Genomic DNA, 21,986 nt, shown 5'->3' with positions numbered 1-21,986 from the left:
ACAGGCCTCGGCCTCTGTGTGCGGGGGAGGGTGGGGCCACGGCTTTTCGAGCCAATGGCAGGGCTGTGGCCCCGCATCCCGCCAAGTGTCGTCACCCCTGCCTGCGGTGCTGGCCACTTCTGCTTTTAGTTAATCCCCGAGTACTTCCCACACTCACTTCACTCCAGGAGCCCTAAACAGCAGAGCTGCTGGCACTGTGAGCCGCTCTGTGCCCCACCACCGGGATGTATGAGACCCTGCAGTACCCCAAGGCCCCCCTGGGACGGAGCAGGGGGCAGGGGGCAGGTAGGAGCCAGCACCCCTCCCCCATCTGATTTTGCCTGAGCCTCACACCCTGATCAGCCGTGGCGACCTGTGTCTTGCACCCTCCACCCCGATCCCCAGATAAGGCCAATGACAACTACGAGGTCCTCCAGCTGGGCCTGGTGGGCAAGGGGCAGGCCGGGCATGGTGCCCAGCAGCACAAAGGTGAGTGCAAGGGCATCCTCTGCCCTGCCCAGGGCTCCCCAGCATGGATGGAGAGAGCTCCCGGGGTGCAGAGCTGGCCTGGGTGTGAAACAGGGGATGGAGGGGCTGTCCTGCCCCAGGGCTGAGGGGTGGCTCTGCTTGCTGTACCCAGGCTGCAGGGCAGAGCGGAGCACGTGGCTGCCCTAGCTCCAGGGCTTTGCTTGTGGCCCCACAGGCCAGGAAGCAGTGTTCCCCCCTCCCCAAGTGCTGCAGGCTGCTGGCTGCAGAGATGGGCTGCTGAACTGCGTTGGTGTGAGTGCAGGCAGGGCCGGAGGCGCTCATGCATCTGTTCACAGACAGCATCTTCCTGCGTCCAATGCTGTCACCTTCCCCGGAGCCCATGCCAGGGCTGGGGACAGGGCAGTGCCAATGCTGCTGCTGGGACAGGCCCCACAGGGTCCTGGTTAGAGGGTCTTTCCCCTGTGCTCAGGCTCAGCCTAAAGCTGCAGTGGGGGCAGGAGGGGCTGGGGCAGGTGTGTGTATGTGGGGGGTGGGATTTTGTTACTCCCCAGCCCCTTCCTACCTTTGCGGAGCTGGTCACTTGCAGTGCTGGGGGCTAGGTAGTAGGGGCATGGGGGGCAGGAGGCGTTCCCAGGCCGGGGCTGGCCCAGCACAGCCTCCCAGATGCTGTTGGCCCCCCACCTCCCTGTCTGTGCTGGGGGGCAGGGCCATGACCGCTGGAACCAAGGGCAGGTCTGTACCCCACATCTGGCCATGCTTGGCTTCCCCTGCCTGTGGTCAAGGCTGGAGGTGTGGAAGCTTGTTCCACGGTGTCTCGTCCCCTGCAGAGCCCCGGGGGAACATGCAGCCCCTGCTCCTGATACTGCTGGCAGCTTTCCTGGTCCTGCTGGCCATCTCCATCGCCCTGGGGGTCTCCTGTGAGTAGGGTCCCATGGAGCTGGCAGGAAGCTCAGAGGGGAAAGATGGGCAGGTGTGGGGGACACAGGATGCCTGGGCCTGGGGGCAGGGGTGTGAGCCCCCCCACAGAGGCAGGGCACTTGGGTGGATGGGAGCAAGTCCCTCAGTTAAAGAGGACCTGTGGTGACTTTGCAGATGTTCCCAGCGGTGATATGTAGTGGGGGGGGGCGGTCCCCACCAGCCCGTGGCCATGCCCTGGTGCTGGCTTGGGACACCCCACCAGCTGCACCATCCCCGTGGTCCCAGGGGGTTGGTTGGAGGTGTGAGCACAGGGGTCGGCCCCTGCCACAGCCACAGCCCCCAGCTGGGAGTGCCAGGCCCTGCCCCTGGCACTGACAGCCCCGTGCCCACAGACTGGCAGGTGGTCACGGCTCTGCTGCAGTCCCAGGAACAACTGGCAGAGACCAGAGGAGGGGGGACCCGCTGCCAGAAGGAGCTGCACAGCCGCAGCATGGCGCTGCAGAAGGCCGTGGTGGCTCTGCATCAGGCCCAGGTGGAGCTGTCACAGGCACGGCGGGAGGGGAACGGCTGCCACAGGGTCCTGCATTGGAGGGACGTGGAGCTGCAGGAGGCCAGGGCAGCACTTCAGCAGGGCCAAGAGCAGCTGCTGTGGGTGCAAAAGCACGCCCAGGACCTGTCTCGGCAGCTGAGGAAATCTGCAGGAGTCCAGGCCAGCACATTTCCCTGCAAGGCCACAGGTACCCCAGGGTGGGGAAGGGTGGGAAGCGGGGCGCCCCCAGAGCTGACTGTTCAGACAGAACAGCCCTTCCACACCAGGCAGCACTGCGCCCGTGACCCACGGGGCCCAGGCATGGGCATCGCTGCGGGAGGGAGCCCCGGTGTCCTGGCCTGGCTTCCCCAGACCTTCCTCCCCCGGCCTCTTCCTCCCTGTGGCCTGGGCACCGGCCCTGACAGCGGGGCGGGTGCGAGCGGCTGCCTGTGCCCAGACCGCTGCCCGGAGACCTGGGTGCTGCACCGCGGGAAGTGCCTCTTCCTCTCCAAGGAGAAAAAGACCTGGGAGCAAAGCAAAGAGTGGTGTCAACGGGAATCCTCCCAACTCCTCATCACCTGGGACTGGGACCACACGACCCTGCCGGTACGGGGCTGTGGGAAGGTGGGGACCAGAAAATCTGCCTGGCAGTGAGATGCTGGGGGCAGGGCAGGGCAGGACAGCCTCCCTGGGGACATTGTCCTGGGTCTGGGTCTGGGTCTGGGTCTGGGTCTGGGTCTGTGCTGGGGGGTTGGTGCTGCACTGAATGCCACATTTTCCCATCTCTGCCACTTCTGAGGCCAGTCAGCAGTGGCCTCGGCAAGGGGCTGGGGCCCGGAGCAGCTGGAGCTGGTGCAGGTGCCTTCCATATGTGCAGCGTCCTGGGGCAGTTGCAGCAGCTGGGCGGACTGGTGCCACGGACAGCCGTGCCCTCCTTGTTCCCCTCCTGCTGCCCGTAGACAGAGAGGCCCCATGGCCCCAGCTGCCCCCTGTCCTTTGTCTCTGGCCCAGGTCTGGGGCTGTTTCTGAGCAGTTGCTCCCTCCCCAGAGCTTCCTCACCCACACGGACACCTTGTACTGGATCGGGTTGCGGTTTGACCAGAGATGGATTTGGATCGACGGGATGCCATATGCACAGTGAGCTGCGCTCTGGTTCCTTGGCCTGGCAGCCCCATTCAGCTCCTATCAAACATGTCCTGTGGGGAGGGGGGTCATGGTGGGGTCTGCACCGGGTGGGAGGGCAGGATCCGTGCAGTGCGGGCAGGGGAGGCTGCCAGGAGCCTTGATCCCAGGCTGCGCCTGTGCTGGGAGCTGCCTGTAAGGATTGGGCTGAGCTCTGGCAGCCCTGCTGCACCTGGCCAGGACAGGGGCAAGGGGATGCTCACTGACCAGGTGGGATGGGGGAGGAGGGCTGCTGCCCAGGCAAGGGGCTGCAGGGGTCAGACTGGCCAGAATGGGGCCAGGGCGCTGGCTGCAGCCAGACGGGTGGGACCTTGTGGGGGCTGGGATGGTCTGGGGGCCCTGACATGGCCTCTGTCATTGCAGCACTTCGACTCTTGGAGGTGACGGTTCTTATGGAGCAATTAAAGGGGGAAGCATAGAGGCAGGAGGTTTGAATAATGAGCAGTTCCAGTGGGTGTGTGAGAAGCTGCCCAGCTGCCCCCAGGGAACCACAGAGACCGTCCCTTGGGTATGAAGACAGGAGGCTCCGCGAGTACAAGAGTGTGAACCTGCACTGGGCACCCTCACTGCACCCTGGTGCCCAGGGACACGTGCGCCCTTCTCCTCCCCTGGCAGCGGGAGCCCTGCATCCCCACGCAGGAGCGTGGCCGGGGGAGAGGGGCTGCGCTCCGCCTCCCAGCAGCCCCAGCTCACGCTGCCCCTTGCCTTGCAGCTCCCCCCACTCCAGCACGGCCGCACCGGACACTTCCCTCCCTGCTCCCTGCACGCAGCATCGCCTGCTCTCCAGCCCTGCCCCAGCCTGGCCGCCCTTGCTCCTGCCCAGCCACCTCCCGTCTATGGCTCCTTCATCCTGCCCGTCCCACAGCCCAGACCCACACAGGCACACTGCAGGCTCCTCTTGAGTCTGGCACCTCCGGAGACACCCAGGTCCTTTTTTGTATCATGTGTCTCTCCCACTCTTTGCCTGTGTCCCCGATCCTTCCTCCCAAGGACAGCACCTTGTACTTGTCCACTCTGAGCTGCATCCTGTCAGCTCCAGCCCAGCTTTCCAGGCTGCTGAGATCTGTCTGTGCCGCGTTCACATCCTCCGGTTTGTTCACCACCCTTTCCAGCATTGTGCTGTCCATAACTTGCTCCGGAAGCTTTCTGTGCTGGCGTCCAGACCATGAATGGACACAGTGAGCAGCTTCAGGCCCAGGACAGACCCCTGTGGGGCTCTGCTCCAAGTCTGCTGCCATCCTGACATGGACTGGGTCTGAATGCCTTCGCTGCTAGTGATGGAGGCAGGTGTCTCCCCGCCGTATAGTACCCACAGCAGGCCCTTCATCCCCCACCCCCACACTCACAGCAGGAGATCAAGCTTGTTGGACAATGGACCAGACTTTCCTCCTCCACATGTTTGCAAACAGGCTTTCTTAGCATCTGCTCCAGTAACTTCCTGGGGTTTGAGGGCGATCCATCTATAATTCCCCATATCCCCTCTTGTTTATTCCAGGGAGGAACCCCACATTGCCCATCTCTGGTGCTCTGAAACCCCACCTGTGCCCCATGACTTGGTCAATGTCATTGCTAAGGGCCCCGGGGGTCCAGCCCTTTGGTGTCCTGGGTGAAGTTCCCGGGGCCCTGCTGACCTGATCTCATGCAAACCCATCAGACGCTGTCTGGGACAGGGATTTGTGAGGTGATCTCTCATGGTGGACCAAGTCCACAGATGGGCAAGAGGACAGACGAGGTTTTGGCCCAAAGGGCCCTTCCTGTGGGCTGAAGCCATAGCAGCTTCAACCCCAGCTCAGTCCTGAAAGCAACAGAGACCATATCAACTGCAGTGTACTATAGGGATTAGAGGAAGTCACTAAGGATTTATTACTGACTTTTTCTCACCAGGCAGGAACTAGGTCCACCAAATGAAACCAGCAGGCAATAAGTTTAAACTGCCAAAGGGGAAGTGCTTTTTCCCCAGAGTGTCATTAACACGTCGAGCTTGTGGTCAGCAGATGTGGGAGCTGCGAGTGCAGACAGATTCACCAGGGGACTGGAGACATCTTTAGAAAAAAGGGGCATCAGTTGTTGGCAAAGACCTGGCACAATCATCACATGTGTGTTGGAGACCGAGCTAAGGAAATAGGGCAGGGTCCCAGACTGCTTGGGTTGGGGGGGACCAAGGAAAGCAGAGAACAATTTCCATTTCAAAACAGAAGGTGCAAAAGGTGAGACCGGCGTGCCCAAGAAAAGACAAAGACACTGAGTGCAGGAGAGTCATGTTGTGCTATAGGTGAGGGTAATGCAATATGGGACGAGGGTCCGGACACCCAAGGGGGAGAAGGAGGTGCAGAGCCACCTGTAACAACGCAGGCAGAGAGGAGGCCTGTGGGGTCTCCACTCCAACGCGTAAGGCAACCTGTGCATCCCCCAGACGGACTCTCTGAAACCCTGGGTGTGAGGAGACCCTCTGCCCTGGGGATGACGTGAGACTTACGTGAGGTTTCCTGTTCTCTTTGTGGCTTCTTCTGTTGCATTTTCAAACAGATGCACTTGTGTTTATTGTCATCACATCTCGCTGGGCTGTGTTTCAGCTTAGGGGAAGTTTCCTGTTGTTCTTGGTTGTGGGCTTAAAGTGCAGACTGCTGTGCTCAATAAACGCTCTCTTCAGAGCACAGACTTGTTGTTGAAGTGTCTATGAATTCTGCGCCAGGACCTGAAGTCTAATGTTCGGTCTGGTAAGAAAGTCTCTGTCGAGCAGGGAAGTGAGGGGCACAGCCTCTGCATCAGACCAGGCTGGTGGCTGCAAGGGAGAGAGGACCAGGGGAAAACCCTGGTCAATCCCCAGTCACTGCCCTTTCAGCCTCTGCTGTCTGCTACTGTGTGACACGTAAGATGGTGAAGTCAGACCTATGGTCCTATCCAGTCCATCACAGCTCTTCTGTGCTTATGGGTTTTTTGTGCCACCCAGCACATCAACATGTAAGGACTACGTACAATCGCCCCCCACCTCCCCAGCCAGCCCCCACCAGGCCTGTCTGTGCGGGGAATGGCAGGCAGGGCCATGTCTGACTGCCAATTGCAGGGTATTTGAGGCTTTTCTGGTGACCACATGGCCCCATAAGAAGTGTTTCTGCCTCCCTGGTTGCTGTAAGGATCAGAATTTCCTTTGTCACCAACAGTGGAGCTGGGTGAAGGCTGCGGAGAGGGGCTGAGGCGTGTGTGTCTATGGCAGAATGCCCTCCCAGCATCTTCCCAGACCCTTCTTTACATTTCTCCTTGCCACCGTCTCTTCACCTGTACGTCAATTTGATTACCATGGTCACTGTGGTGGGCAGCCCCCCCTAATTTCAGGTAACCCCGAGTTGTAACCTGAGCTGGAGGGAGAGGGAACCTGCTCCGCCTTTTATCAGTTTCCCTCCACTGCAGGTCATGTGACTAATTCCCTCACCTGGAAAGGTGATGTCATTTAGAGGCACCAATCTTCTGCCAATGGGGCTGCTTCTGGTGGGACCTTAGTCATGAGGTCACGTCAGGGGATAAAGGGGGTCCCCATGAGGAAGGAGGGGAGAGCCATTTTGGAATGCAAGGAAAGAGCTCCCCTGCAGAAGCCATAGGCTCGGGGGGGGGGGGGCAGCTGAACGGCTGAACACTGCCACTCTCCCTCTCGCTCCTGTAACTGGACACACAGTGAACTGTTTTCCTCCAGAGGAAAGCTCAACCACATCTGCATGATACTTGTGAATAAGTTACTTGAAACGTATCTGGGGCAGGGGGCTGGACTCGATGATCTTCCGAGGTCTCTTCCAGCCCTAATGTCTATGAATCTAAGATCTATAGCTAGCAGTACAGCAGATGCATAACCAATGGCTACCTATCCATACTGTTTGCTCTAAGGTTATTCTGTGATTCCTCACAATCCTGAATCCTCCCCCCAAAGCCTCCTTTCTGTATCCAATAAAGTTTTCCTCTATACCTAGCATGGTGGATTAATTGGGAGAAGCATAAGAGGCATGCCTTTGTGTCCACTTGGTCTAGCTGACTAAGGGAGACCACTACATGGGCTGCAGACTAAAGGAAGCACCCCAAGTTCTTGCAGTGAGTTGAGCACCCTGAAGGTCTACATGTGTATCTCATGGGGCACAGGGTCATACACAGACCAAGATTCCTGGGTGGTGGGTGCGGTACCCCCAGGCTTGTAGCTGTGCTCCAGGAAAGGAGTCAGCCGTATGTAAGGCACCCCAGGGAGACACTCAGAGCTCAGTAGGTGGTCAGTGTGGCAAGCCAGTAGGGGGCGCTCCTGCATTGAGCCACCCACCTCCCTGCGCCCGACCACCTGCCAGGCTCCGAATGCCTCCCTAGGGGCGCCTCACATCCGGCTGACCCCCTTCCTGGAGCACACTTGCTAGCCTGGGGGTAACATAGCTGCCACCACCCTGAGAAGGGACTGTCTTAGCCCAGTGTCCTCGGGGAAACACAGGCCTAAAGTCCTACGGGTACTCGACCCAGTACAGGCACTTGGGGCACTTCCCCAAGTTGAGGGCAAAAATGAAAGTCACCCTTAGTCCGCAGACCTAAGGGGTCTCTTAGACATAATTTAGACCCACCCCTCAATAAGTCTCCCACACTGGTCACAAAGGAGAATTTTATTGATTCCAGGGGTAGGGTGAAAATAGGGTACAAGATTGAGCAATGTCCTAGAAATCCTAAAGAGCAAACAGTGTGGCTGAGGTAGCCTTTTGATCACACATCTGAGTTACTGCCAGCTAGATGTCTAACCAGATCTCGAGTAGCTTACTCACAAGCATCATCCTGAGGCTGTTGGAGATCCCCTCTGGAGGCAGGCAGTTCCTTGCTCATGAGTTTTGGGGGAGAGAGTCAGTTTCAGATGGTCAAGCTCCTCTGAATCCCCCGCATGGCTGCTGCCCCCTCCTCCTGGGCAGTCCTAACTTGTATAGCCCCTGTGACCTCGTTCACCTGGTCCAGTGGAGGCCAGCTCCAGTTGGCTGTCGGCCAACCAATTTGAAATCCATCACTAGTTGCCGGGCAGATCCCAGCCCCCCAGGTAGATGCCCCTCACCCAGGTAGCTGGTACCAGTCCCGTAGGCAGAGGGAGCAGGTTCCCCCTTCCTCAGCACTGCAGCCAGCTCAGGTTACCTAAAGAAACAGGCTGAGGTGTGACTCCTCTGCTGGGCCCATCCTCATCAAATGGTCACAGCACAGAGATTTTGGGGAGAAACCAAGGTGGCTTCCTGCCACAGTTGGGTACAGTGAAGTGGTACTGCTAATGTGGTAGCCATCTTCAAGAAAGGACGGAAAGTGCATCCCAGGAATTACAGGCCAATCAGCTTGACCTCAATCCCCGGTAAGATTCTGGAGAAAATTATCAAAGAGACCCTTCTTGATAAGCTGGCTGAGGGCAATATCTTCAGGGAAAGCCAGCACAGGTTTGTCGTGGGTAGGTCTTGCCTGGCCAATCTCATCTCCTTCTATGACAAGGTGACATATCACCTGGACAAGGGAGAAGAGATTGACATCATATATCTGGGCTTTAAAAAAGCCTTCAACCTGGTGTCCCATGATTTCCTCATGAAAAAATGGCCAACTGTGGCCTCAGCTACATCACAGTCCAATGGCTGGGAAATTTGCTCCAAGGTCAGACCCAGAGAGTAGTAGTCGATGGTAGCAAATCATTATGGTGCTCTGTGACCAGTGGCATCCCCCAAGGCTCTGTCCTTGGACTGGTTCCCTTCAACATCTTTATTTATTGGTGTCAGAAGTGCCCTGGCTAAGTTTCATAGATTTCATAGATTTCATAGACATCAGGGCTGGAAGGGACCTCGGGAGATCATCGAGTCCAGCCCCCTGCCCAAAGGGCAGGAAGTCAGCTGGGGTCATAGGATCCCAGCAAGATAAGCATCCAATTTACTCTTGAAGGTGTTCAATGGAGGTGCTTGAACCACCTCCGCTGGCAGACTGGTCCAGACCTTGGGGGCTCGGACAGGAAAGAAATTCTTCCTTATGTCCAGCCTGAAACGGTCTTGCAGGAGTTTCTGACCGCTCGACCTCATCATCCCTTGGGGCGCTCTGATGAACAAACGTTCCCCCAGATCCTGGTGGTCACCCCTGATAAACTTATAGGTGGCCATCAGATCACCCCTGAGCCTGCGCTTTTCCAGGCTAAAGAGTCCCGTGGCTCTCAGCCTGTCATCGTAAGATCTGTTTTCCTGACCTCTGATCATGCGCGTGGCTCTCCTCTGGACTCTCTCCAGCTTCTCCACACCCTTTTTGAATTGTGGAGCCCAAAACTGGACGCAGTACTCCAGCTGCGGCCTCACCAAGGCCGAGTACAAGGGGAGAATGACGTCCCGGGATTTGCTCGAGAAGCATCTATGGATGCACGCCAGCATTTTGGTCGCTTTACTAGCCGCAGCATCGCATTGCAGGCTCATGTTCATCTTGTGGTCAATGATGACCCCCAAGTCTCTTTCTTCTGTAGTGCTAACCAACGTAGCACTGCCGAGCCTATAAGGGTGCTGCAGGTTTTTCCTCCCAAGGTGGAGAACCTTGCATTTTTGCTGATGACACTAAACTTTAGGGCATAGCATCCACACTCGAGGACAGGCTAGTGATCCAGGCTGACTTGGATAAGCTTAGTAAGTGTGTGGATGCAAACTTGATGATGTTCAATACCAATAAATGCAAGGTACTCCACCTCAGGGGGGAAAAAAGCCCCGCAGCATGCTTATAAGCTGGGCGGTGCTTGAGGGACATGATCGACCACAAAATGAACATAAGCCACCAATGCGATGTCGCAGCTGGTAAAGCAAACCAAACTATGGCTTGCATCCATAGATGCTACTCAAGTAAATCTCAGTCTGTCATCCTCCCACTCTACTCGACCTTGGTGAGGCCACAGCTGGAGTACTGCATCCAGTTCTGGGCTCCTCAATTCAAGTAGGATGTCAGGAAGAGAGAGTCCAGAGGAGAGCCGCACACATGATCAGAGGACAAGGTAATAGGCCTTATGAAGAGAGGCTGAGAGCCATGGGACTCTTCATCCTGGAAAAGTGCAGGGTCAGGGGGGACCTGGTGGCTGCCTATAAGTACACAAGGGGTGTGCATAAGGATCTGGGGGAATGTCTGTTCACCAGAGCGCTCCGAGGTATAATAAGGACAAATGGTCATAAACTCTTCCAAGACCATTTTAGGCTGGACATAAGGGAAAATGTCAGTACTGTCCAGGCCCCCAAGGCCTGGAATAGACTCCCTCCAGAAGTGGTGCAGGCGCCCACTCTGGACTCATTCAAGAGATGTTTGGATGTTTATCTTGCTGGGATCCTTTGACCCTAGCTGAACTCCTGCCCCTGGGCGGGGGGCTGGACTCGATGATCTTCAAGGTCCCTTCCAGCCCGAACATCAGCAAAATCTATGAAATCTATGAAGTGGATGGCTCAGTGCAGGAGCACCCCCTACTGGCCCGCCACAGGGTGTGAATGCAGGCAGGGCTGGAGACACTGTGCACACTTGTCTATTCAGACACACTGACCACCCTCCCTATAGCCCGGGACAGGGCTGTGCCAATGCTCCTGTTGGGACCAGCCAGGCAGGGTCCTGGGAAGAGGGTCTTGTCAGACGTGGGAACCTGGGGTTAGGTTTGTCCCGAGGCTGCAGTGGGGGCAGAAAGGGCTGGGGCAGGTGTGGGGGGAGGATCTTGTTACTCCCCAGCCCCTTTCTGCCCCTAAAGAGCTACTCGCTGGCAGTGCTGGCAGGGGTGGTGCGGGGCTCCAGGCCTGCGGCCCTTTCCCAGGTGTTGGGGGGTTCGGGCTGTGGGTGTCAGGGCTGGTCCTACTCCTTGTCTCTTGCAGGGCCCTGCATGGGATCTGACTCCGGGGGGGAGGACCCCTTCCCCTCCCGGTGCTGCCACTGACAAAGGCAGGGCAGGCCCCCATGTCCCAGGGGGAGGCTGGGTGGACCCAGCCAGGCTGGTGGTGGGGTGGGACATGCCCATCTCTCCTCCCTGCTCCCTGTCCTCCATTCCCCGCCACCATGGCTGGAGTGGAGCCCAGTGGGGCGAGGGCAGATGTGGACTGCTTGTTGTGGGCTCCGGGATCTCCCTCCCCACCATCATGCCCCCGGATGAGCCACCTGTAGCTCCATCCTGCCCCCTACCCCAGCCCTGGGTCCCCTGCTCTGTTCTGGCTGAGCAGTGCCCCCAGCTCCAGCCCCTGTTCCCGCACCATGGGGGACTCAATTTGCCTCCCCGTTGCCCTTTCCTCCCCCATGCCCCTTTCGCCACAGTACACTTCCTTGCAGGGAGCTGGGTGCCTGGCTGTGTTCTTACACAGGGGCGGTGCTGGGGGTGGGGGGAGGTTGGAGGGGTACAGCCACCCGGAAATTTGCCTTAGTTCCCCTCTCAGTGCTGCTACCCAAGACCTAGTCAGAAAGCTGACACGCGTGTGAATGGGAATCCTCCTGGCTCCTCATGCTGCAAGACTGGGCCCTCATCACCATGCTGGTACGGGGCCATGGGGAGCCCAGAGATCAGGGGAGGGCAGGCAGGGCAAGGGGCTGCATCCAGCTGGGGGTGCAGGAACATCCTTGTGGTGTGTGTGCATGTGTGTTTGGGGAGAGCGGGGGGCTGGACCTGAGGGAGCATCACGGGAGAAAGAAGCTGGAGCTGATGTGGTTGAGCTCAGCATCTGCAGCCTCCCTGAGGCAAATGCAGGAGTTGCTGGGGGGGGCTGGTGCAGCCGCCAACTCTTACCCTCCCCCATGCCCCATGGTGCTGGAAGATCCACCCCAGCAACCCGGGAAGACGTCATGGAGCCTGTGCCCTGCTTCAGGCCACAGTAGCTGTGGCCCTGCTGCTCTGGGCCGGTCCCTGGACAATTTGGAAGCCATCGCTCTGTCCCTCAGAGCTTCCTCGCCCACACGGGCGCTGCGCGCGAGATCTGCTTCCGAGAATGGTGGCTGGACCCGGGCAATGAGGTGGAGTGGGTCTGGCTGGGTGAGGCTTGGTTTCCAGGGAAAGCTGCATGGGGCTGCCTGCTGGCCCTTTTGGGGATGGGGGCACTTGGGGAGACCCCAGGGGGTGTCACCAGGTGCAAGTGGCCAGAAGGGGACTGTGGCTTCCCGGTCCACAAGAAGCTGGCACTGGGGCTACAGCTGGATGAGACCCTGGCCACCACCACCTCCTGTGCAGACCTTGGCAAGAAGTCAGCTTTAATGCTCATGAATACATGACGGCTGGAGGAACTGAGAGCGTGGGCCGGTATACAGACAAGCTCCCCTGGTCTGTGAGAAGCTGGCTGTCCAGCCCAGCAGCCTGCAAGACCCATTCTTGCTCTAGCATTAGGCAGCGTAGGAGATGCGCTCCAGGGCCTGATGCCGGGGCTCAGCTGTGAGTACAGAAGTGACTCCCTCATTCTGAAGACTCCTTGCAGCATCCCGGGGTCTGAGGCTGTGGGAGTGTGGTGGGTATCCAGGGGCTGCAGGGTAGCAGGGGCAGGAGCCTGCCAGCAGCCCCAGTTAACCCTGCCCCTTGCCTTCCAGGTCCTGCTGCTCCAGGGTCTGGCTCCCACCTGCTGCTCCAGTGTTGCCTGCTCCTCTGCCTTCCTCTGCCAGCGCCCAGGGCTCAGCATCCATCACCTGCTCCATGGAGCCTGTCCCAGGACTTCAGGGAAAAGCCTTTTTCTGCCAGCAAGGAGGGAGGGAGCTCCCACATCCCTCCAACCTAAGCATGAGCAACTGCCACCCCAGCCGTGTCAAGCAGAGGCACCATCGCCTCCTGCATCTGGCACCTGATGCTCCTGCTGATGCAGCCAAACCCACACTGCGTCACACTGCAGACTTGTCCCGATGCTGACACCCGCCAGGACTCCCAGGGCCATGTCCACAGTGCTGCCATCCTGCTGCCGTCTCCCAGACTCTCCCTGCAGCTCGGATCGTTTCTCCCGTGGGCAGTACTTCGCATGTCTCTGCACTGCATTGCCCTGTGCTGCCTCCCACCCAGCTTTCCAGTCTGCCAGAGTTTTTCTGGACTCTGCTGCCCTCTGCCAGCCTGCTCGCAGTCCTACCCCATTTCATGTCCCTGCAGCCTAGCTTCAGCAGCTCCGTGCCGGCACCCAGGTCCCTAATAAACATGGTGCGCACCCCTGGGCCCAGGACAGAGCCCTGTGGGACTCCACTGGAAACCGCCTGCTATTCGGATGTGGATCTGTTCATAACGACCTGTAAGGAACGGGGATGGGGCAGTATTGCCGAGTGGCAAGACACTCGGGGGGCAGATGCAGCCCAGGTCACTTTCCCCGGGGAGGGGGAGGGAGTCCGGCAGGGTCTGGCATCCAACCTGGCTCCGGAAGCCGTAGCCGAGGCTGGACGGCCGGGGTCAGAAGGTGCAGCTGGAGGCTGGAGCGGAGGGTAACCGGGATCAGAAGCCGAATGCCAGAGCTGAGGTCTCCCTGGAGCTGGAGCCAGGAGTCCTAGATCAGCACGGAGAGGCATGGATGGCTGGGACGGGAACCTTCCCCTTGGCGTTCCCAGGGGGTCTGCGGCAGGGCCTGCACCAGGCCAGACCTTTGCCGGCGGGTCGTGAGCCAGTTCTCTCTATGCCTGGCCATGGGTGTGCCCGGTGCACGTGTCTCCAAGCTGTGTGAGGAGGTCACGCAGGACCTGCCCAGAGCCTGGCCACAGCCCAGAAATGCGATGCACAGCAGCCCTTTGTCCCCACCAGTTCCCCAGGCCAAGGAGGAAATGGAACTTGTTGCACGTGATTTGTTTGCTATGAACCCACGTGGCTGCTTGTGCTCGGCCTTTCCTCCTCCGCACGCTTGCACAGGCCGTTCCTGAACATCTGCTCCAGTGACTTCCTAGGTACGGAGGTGAGGGGAACCGGCTGTACCTCCCCGGGGCCCCATTTGTCCTTTCCACCAAGGGGCATCGTGCTGGCCCTTCTCCAGGCCTCTGCACCTCCCCCATCTCCCAGGACCTGGTCAATCTTGTTCCCAGGGGCCAGTTCCTTCAGTCCTGTGGTGGAAGATCCTGAGGCCGTGCTGAGCTGGGTGCGTTCAGACCCCTCCGCCTGCCTAGGAAAGGGCTTGGGGCTAGCTCTGGGGCTGGATGACCCGTGCAGCTGGGAGAGAGGGGAGAGGAGCGGTGGTGCACAGAGCGCCCTTGCTCCGGGCTGGAGAAGAAGCAGCGGTAGCCTCAGCTCAGCACCAGATCAAGCTGAAAGCAAAATAAACCACAGGCTGTGGGGGATCTCGTGACCTTCCTGTGCCAGGAAATCACATGCGTTTCTTTGACCATTGCAGCGACAGTGATGCTTCAGCCCTGCAGAAGCTGTGATGGTCTCTCTAGGGCCTGCATGCACAGACCTGTGCCCTGGGTACAGGAGGGTGTGGAGGGTGTAGGAGTCTGGGTGGAGGAGGCTGGCTGTGAGCATTGAGGGGGCAGTTCCTGCATTTGGGAGGGCCCTTTTCCCTCCCTGCGGTTCAGCGATGGACCCAGAGCCCCGACACAGCCCAGGAGACCCTGTTGTTGAAGCTGTGCCCTGGTTACACACGGCTATGCCTGGGTCTGGGACAGACAGAGGCTGATGGGCCAGGCCTGGGCCTACTCCACATGCCCTCTCAGATGCTCTTGGTCCCCAATAGCTCCTCTGCCAGCCCCTGGCCCTGGGGACCTGCAACGGCAGGGCCGTGCCTCCACATCTGGCTGTGCTTGGCCACCCCCAGCTGTGGTCAAGGCCACTTGTGCTTCTGGCTGATGCATCCCTTCTGCCGGGAGATGCTGCCCTGGCTCCAGCAGCCCTAGAGCTGTTCTGTGCAACACGGGCAGGATGGGGGAGAGCATGACGTACGCTGCGCTGTGGTTTTCCAGTGCACCCCCGGAACAAAGTGTGACATGCAGGGCACAAGCGACAGGTAGGAGCCAGCATCCCTCTCCTACCCAACCCTGCCCCAGCCCCACACCCTGACCAGCCCCTGTGTCCGCAGCCCACCAGCCCCAGATGAGGCCAAGGACATCTATGAGACCCTTCAGCTGGGCCCAGTGAGTGAGGGGCCAGTCAGCACAGAGGTGCGTGAAGGGTGTTACCTGTCCGCTCCCTGTTCTTGGGGACCCTGACACAGGACGCAGACTGTCTGACTCACAAAGAATCGCCCCCCCCCAAACAGAAGCTGATTAAGATGCAGTGCGAGACGCACCTAAAACCCTCCAGATCAGGGTGACAAGAGTGAAACAACTGCCCTAGGTCTCATTTGCATCGGAGATGGGAACAGATGACCATTCATTTACATGAGAGATGGAGAACAGACAGCCTGAAGCAGAGACTGCAGTGAATTCTGGGATCAGCGAAGCAGGGAAGCACTGCATGATGGGAATCTGTGCTCCAAATGCTCATCAACCCCCACACCCAGCTCTGCATTTATCAGACCAGTTCTAATCTGGATTTACAAAGGACTTTTCCTTCCCCCTGCCCACACACACCTCTAAGCAAAAGTAAGTTTATTGGGCATCTCGGGCCGTACATTCCCCGGTCCCGCTATGGGAGGCCGATGGAAACTTAATTGGCTACAACTCGGTTGCCGGGTTAGGGAGCGCAGAGGCAATAGACCGAGTCCGAGGGGGTACGGGCAACATTTGAACAATGGTACAGGGTTCATCACCGCGTCCAGCCCGTGGGAGCCCTGTCCACAAGTGCTGTCATACTTTTCCCGAGACGACGGGTGGAAGTCCTCTTCGCAACAGGTTATGAACACTCCAGTAATTGCCTGAAGTCTGTTAAAAGACTATAGTAAGATCTGGAAAAGTCATGCTAAGCTGAGGCTTGTTCACAGCAAGTAAAAATCCAAAACCCTGATGCTGCAATCTATTGTTTCTGAAGACACCAAGAGAGATCCCATCAAGTATATCTGCTATCAAGCTGGCTCCAAGTAGGTGTTTCCTGAGTATCAATCAAGTTCCTGAGATGTTCCACCCAGATAACCCCTTGTCAATAGAGAAGACAATTTGATTTACACTACTGAGAATGCTTGAAAGAAGCTGAACTGGGGGTATAAAAACCTGAAAAAGAAGCAGCAGTGTGTGCTGACACCACTCGCTTTCTTCTGGAGAGGCGGCAGGAGGAAGATCGTCTCCCTTCAAGGATCGTGCTGAGAACTTCGACCTGTCGGCTCTGCAACCCGAGCGCCTTGGACTGGCGAGATCCCAGCTCCCTCTCTCTTTTCTCTTCTCTCCCTCTAAGCACAGATTTCTGAACTTGAACTGTATTGGTTAAGCTTGAGCTAAGTTTCCCCAAATACTTAGTGAAACCAGGGTATACTGTGACTGTTTGTGTTTGTTTTTCCTTTGCATGTCTATCACTACTAGTGTCAATATATATTTCATCTACTTAGCAATAAATAACTTTTATAGTCAAAGTGGTGGTAACTGGGTATATTTTGCCTTCTTTACTTCTCTTTCCCCACTTGCTCTGTAGCAACGCCCCTCTTACCTAAGCTAAAGATCCCTGTGCAGCCCAGAAATACTGCGGGGTCTGCTCATCAAGAGACTAAAAGATTGGGACGTGCTGAGTTCGAAACACATAAGGGGATCAGCTTGTACAGGCTGATTGACCCAGTTTGGCTCAGACGTGCCCTAATGAACTGAATGCTGGCCCAGGAGGGGGTCATCTGGACACCCAGCCAGATTCAGAGGTATTCTGTTTAAGTGTGTGCTTGTGTCTGACTGTGGTTATTGTTGCTCTGATGAACTGATTCTTGGCATATGAGGGTGTCAGCCTGTCCATGCTGATCAACCCGGCCAGGTCAGGCGTGTCATGTTAATCTGCGTGTGCTTGTGTATATGACTGATTTGGGGACTGGAGGAACCCAGCCCCACTGAACTGAGTCCTGCAAGATAGCTCCATTGGGGGTGAGGGCTTGCAGGGGGAGAGATACAGCTCCGTATAGAAACACCAGTAACACAAGCAGCACATTGATAGAATTACCAAGACCCTAGCCCTAATAAATGAGCACACCCCAAAGTAGGGGGCAAATCTGGTAACAAAATTGGTGGAGAAGGCTGGCAGCACGTGGCTCTAATCACGTGGTAATTGTTGGGTAGTTGCTGCAGAGTGGTAAACTGAGGTACCAGACTGAAAGCTTTACTTTCCTTGTTTTTTCTTTTCTCTCTCTCTCTTCTTTCTTGTCAGACCAAGCTCCTTCAGCAAGGTCCCTCTCTCAGACCCTTCTGTAACTTTTAAGTTAAGAACTGTGCTGGAATAACTTTAAGACTGTGCTATAGAATTAAGAGTTGTGCTCTAGAACTAAGATTGTGGAGTAATACTGTGTCAGTGTAAAATCTAAGTGACTGTGTAAAAGAGACTTTTTGATAGTGAGCATTAGTGTGATAAGGGAAATGGAGATGTCTGGAAAACCCCCTTTAGCTGCTCGTTTGAGGCAGGAGAAACCCTGCAGGTTAGAGAGATGGGTAATGAAGAAGGGAAAATGTCCCTGGGAAAAAGGGTGCTTCAAGGGTGAGAATCCCCTGACTGAGGCAGTTTTGAACAGTACTGCACCACTCTTAAGCCATGTAGTAGTGCAAAAGATGCAGCTGCTGCCTGGGCATTGTTTTATGCATGTTTGGAAATGATTGAAATGTTGAAGGGGAAGCAGGAATTGGAGCTTGAAAAAGAACAGTTACAACAGCGTTTGCAAGATTGTGAGATAAGTGGGTGTGATTTTGTAGCAGAAAAGCTTAAACTGGTAACTTTGCTTAGAGATATACAGGAAGACAGACAAGGCCAGCAAGACTTTAGAGTTGTATAAGAAAGAATTAACACACACCAAAGTGTTGTTAGAAGACGCCAGAGCTGCAACTCGTTTCCTGGCAGAGGAAAACAAGGCAGCAAAGACAGCAGCAAGTCATCAGAAGTGTGAGGCAGAGATCAGTAAATTGCATGCCCAACTTAGTGCTCATAAGGGAGTGGTAGCAGCTGTAAGGTTGAGAGAGGACTGTGATTTTGAGTCCCCTGGGAAAGTAGAGTTACTCCCTGATGCAGTCCCCAAAAGCCCATTCAACCCCAATTGGCCCCACATGCATAATGTTGCCCCTGTCACCACAAAGGAGGTTAAACGCTTAGTTGCAGGAGATTGTCTTCCCACAACAGCGATAGTCACTGACATAGTGAGACGGTCTCCCAGTCAAGCCAAGGCTATTGCTGAGAGCCTGGGGCCACTGAACCGAGACACTGCTATTGCATGGCTGGCTCGTGTTTGGCAAATGTACCCCTCTGCTGATGGCACAGACTTAACTCAGTTAGCTCAGTTATGTGACTCCCCTTGTGATGCAGATGCTCTAGACATGGGCATAGGGTCTTGGGAGCGAACTGCTCCTGGACCCCGGGAATGGATGAAAAGCGCTCTTAAAATATTACTGCCTGCACCTTCCCTTAAGAAATTGTATGTACTGGAAGAGCAGAAGCCAGGAGAAGCCCCAGAGTCTTACCTGATCCGAAAGAAAATGCTAGCAGCTCTCTCGGATTCATTACCCCAGACAGAAGAGAACGGAGTTATCACTCTCCAGTACCAGGGACCGGAATTAATACAGAGCACCTGTGCAGGATTAGATTCCCAGACAAAAATGACCATAGGGGTTGTGGATCTAGAGCCCGTAACCTGGAATGAACTAGTGGTGAAAATCAAACAGGCAGGAGATTTGCTGTGAGAGTCTGGTGTCTTAAAGAGGCAAGCAGGCAAAAAGATTACATCAGAGCCTGTGCAGGCTGTCACCTTTGCAAATAATGGTCCTTACTCTGCCAGTCGCCCTCCCACTTCTAATCCCCCTTGGCCTCACAACTCTGGGCAACGACAACCCAAGGAGTCTTTTAGGAGAATGATTTGGAAAGAGCTAGTGAATTTAGGGGAGGATATGGGAAAATATGATCGCCAGCCCATCAGTGTCCTGATTAATGCTTTGTCTCAAGCCGTACGGAGAGCAGAGCTAATGCAGGGAGCACCCCCTCAGCCCACTGCCCCAGTACAGAGTGCATCCCGTGCACCCGCTCCCGGTCAGCGCCAGACCCCGGCCTCCTCTCCCGAGTGCAGTCTCCAGGGGGAGTCCGCCGATCAATGGGCTGCCCGGCTCTCCTCGGGCCTCCCCAGCTGGTCGCAAGACTTCAGTGTGATGTACGGGGGAGCCCCACTGTGAGGGCGACGGTGGGGACCCCAGGGGTGTTAGCCCACTTGCTAGTGGACACTGGATCTTCTGTAAATATTCTAAGTCCCCAGTGGCTCTCTGGAGGGAGACCCACCACGAAACATGTTCAGCTCAGTGGATGTGGGGGAGAAATTCAGGAAGCTCCTGTCTGGCAGGATGTTCCCTTGCAAGTTGACAGATTGCAAGGAAAAGTGGAGTGCTGTGCTCATGAGGGCAATGAGAAGGGAATCCTAGGAGCTCCTTTCCTCCAGGCATTTCAGCTAACTGGTGTTATGGAAGGTAAAAGGAGGACCTGCAGAAGTCTCTGCTGTGCATCGTTGTGCTGCCATAAAAGCACCTACTGCCACCCTAACCTCCCTTAGTGATTCATGGGTGCAGGAATTTCCCAGGTTGTGGACCAAACATAAGGCTGAGTGTGGAAAAATAAATGCTGAAGTTTTGATTGAAGGACAAGATCCCCCTCCTCAAAGGCAGTATAAATACCCAGCTGCAGCAGAGGAAGGCATTAAGGATACCATAGACTGTCTCTTAGAACAAGGAGTGCTTGTGCCTACGCAAAGTATTTGCAATTCTCCAGTATGGCCAGTCCTTAAAGCGGACGGGGTCGCTTATAGAATGACAATAGATTTCCGTGCCTTAAATGCAGCCACCCCGGCGCTGCTCCTGTAGTAGCTAAATACAATGAAATCTTGGCAGCAGTAGCAGCTGGCTCCAAATGGTTCTCTGTGATCGCTTTGGCTAATGCTTTCATGGCTATCCCCCTCCGTCCTTCATGTTGGTATAAGTTTGCTTTTACCTACAGGGGACAACAATACGCCTTCAGCCGAACTCCTCAAGGTTTCCATTCTTCCCCTAGTATTTGTCATGCCCGTGCCACTAAAATGTGGAACCGTTTGAGCCCTAAATACCACTCACACATGATTTCATACGTGGATGACCTTTTGATACACACCCCCACTTCAGAAATGAACAGAGAAATCACTAAGGAGGTGCTGACTATAGTACAGGAAACTGGATTTAAGGTGAATAGAGAAAAGGCTCAGTTAGTGCAGCAACAAGTGAAATACCTGGGTGTATGTCTTGGAGAGGATGGCAGGTCTCCAGATCAGCAAAGGGTAGAGACAATAGGAAAGCTGCCTTCTCCCACAGACACACACTCTTTGCGAGCTCTTTTGGGAACTTTTAACTTCTCCAGAGAGTTCATTGAAATGTTCTCTGACAAAGCTAAGCCTCTGTACACATTTTTAAAGAAAAACAGGATTTGGGAATGGGGAGCAGACCAACAAACTGCCCTGGCTACCTTGAAACAAGATTTAGCTGGTGCAGCAAAGGAACTCTCTTTGACTCACACCTGGGATGGTCCTTGCTTTACTGTAAATCGAGCCAGTCCCAATGTTTATCAGGTTGAAATCCTGAATGGAAAAGGTAGAAAACCTTGGAGGAAATGTTTTCATTCTTCACAGCTCAAAGAATGGAAGGGTAAACCACCGGACCATCAAGGAATAGGGTAAACAGTCTTCTCTATCCTGCCGGCCACCCTTCTTGGCTAGCAGGAAGGAAAGGCTTTGAGCCGTTGGAAAATACACATCGGATAGGCTTGTCAGTGCCTACCCCGATGCTGAGGCAGGAAAAGGCCAGAGAAGTGCTCAAGTTGTTATGGCCACCCTCTCGTAGATCAATGCTCCACTTTTACCCTGCAATGTGATCCCAGCTTCTCCCAGCATATACGGGGGGAGTGTGGGAGTTTGTTTTTCTTTTCTCTGTCCCCTCATAGGTCTCCAGGCGTGTCACGTTAATCTGTGTGTGTTTGTGTGTATGACTGATTTGGGGACTGGAGGAACCCAGCCCCAATGAACTGAGTCCTGCAAGATAGCTCCATTGTGGGTGAGGGCTTGCAGGGGGAGAGATACAGCTCCGTATAGAAACACCAGTAACACAAGCAGCACATTGATAGAATTACCAAGACCCTAGCCCTAATAAATGAGCACACCCCAAAGTAGCGGGCAAATCTGGTAACAAGGGGCATCCCCTGCCCTGCCCAGGGCTCCCCAGCAGGGTTGCAGAGAGCTCCCAGGGGTGCACAGCTGGCTCAGGTCAGAAGTCAGAGGGGACAGGTGATGGAGGGGTGTCCTGCCCCGGGGCTGAGGGGTGGCTCTGCTTGCTGTTCCCAGGCTGCAGGGCAGAGCAGGGGCATGTGGCTGCCCCAGGCTCTAGGGTTTTGCTGGTGCACACGTGGGCCAGGAAGGTGCTCCCCCCCTCCCCAGGTGCTGCAGGCATCAGGGTTTCCTTTGCCGCCCTCAGAGGTGCTGGGTGCCGGCTGCAGGGAGGTGCTGGGCTGCGTGGGTCTGAGCACAGGCAGGGCTCGAGGCACCGTGCACACTCGCCCGTTCAGACACGCACACACACTCGTTTAATGACAGCAGCTTCCTGTGTGTGACGCTGCCACCTTCTCTGCAGCCCAGGGCCAGGGCTAAGGACTGGGCTGTGCCAATTCTCCTGCTGGGACCAGCCTGCAGGGTCCTGGATGGAGGGTCTTGCCCCTGTGCTTAGGCTCAGCCCGAGGATGCAGTGGGGTCAGGAAGGGCAGGGGCAGGTGTCGGGGGGGATCTTATTACTCCCCAGCCCCTTCCTGCCCTTGCAGAGGTGATCACTGGTAGAGCTGGGGGCCTGGGCTGGACAAGCACAGCCTCCCGTATGCTTTTGGGCC

The sequence above is a fragment of the Crocodylus siamensis genome, chromosome 3, assembly GCF_052110815.1.
Source record: "Crocodylus siamensis isolate JL-2025a chromosome 3, ASM5211081v1, whole genome shotgun sequence".
In the NCBI taxonomy this organism is placed as follows: Eukaryota; Metazoa; Chordata; order Crocodylia; family Crocodylidae; genus Crocodylus; species Crocodylus siamensis.
Note: the sequence above shows the minus strand (reverse complement) of the source record.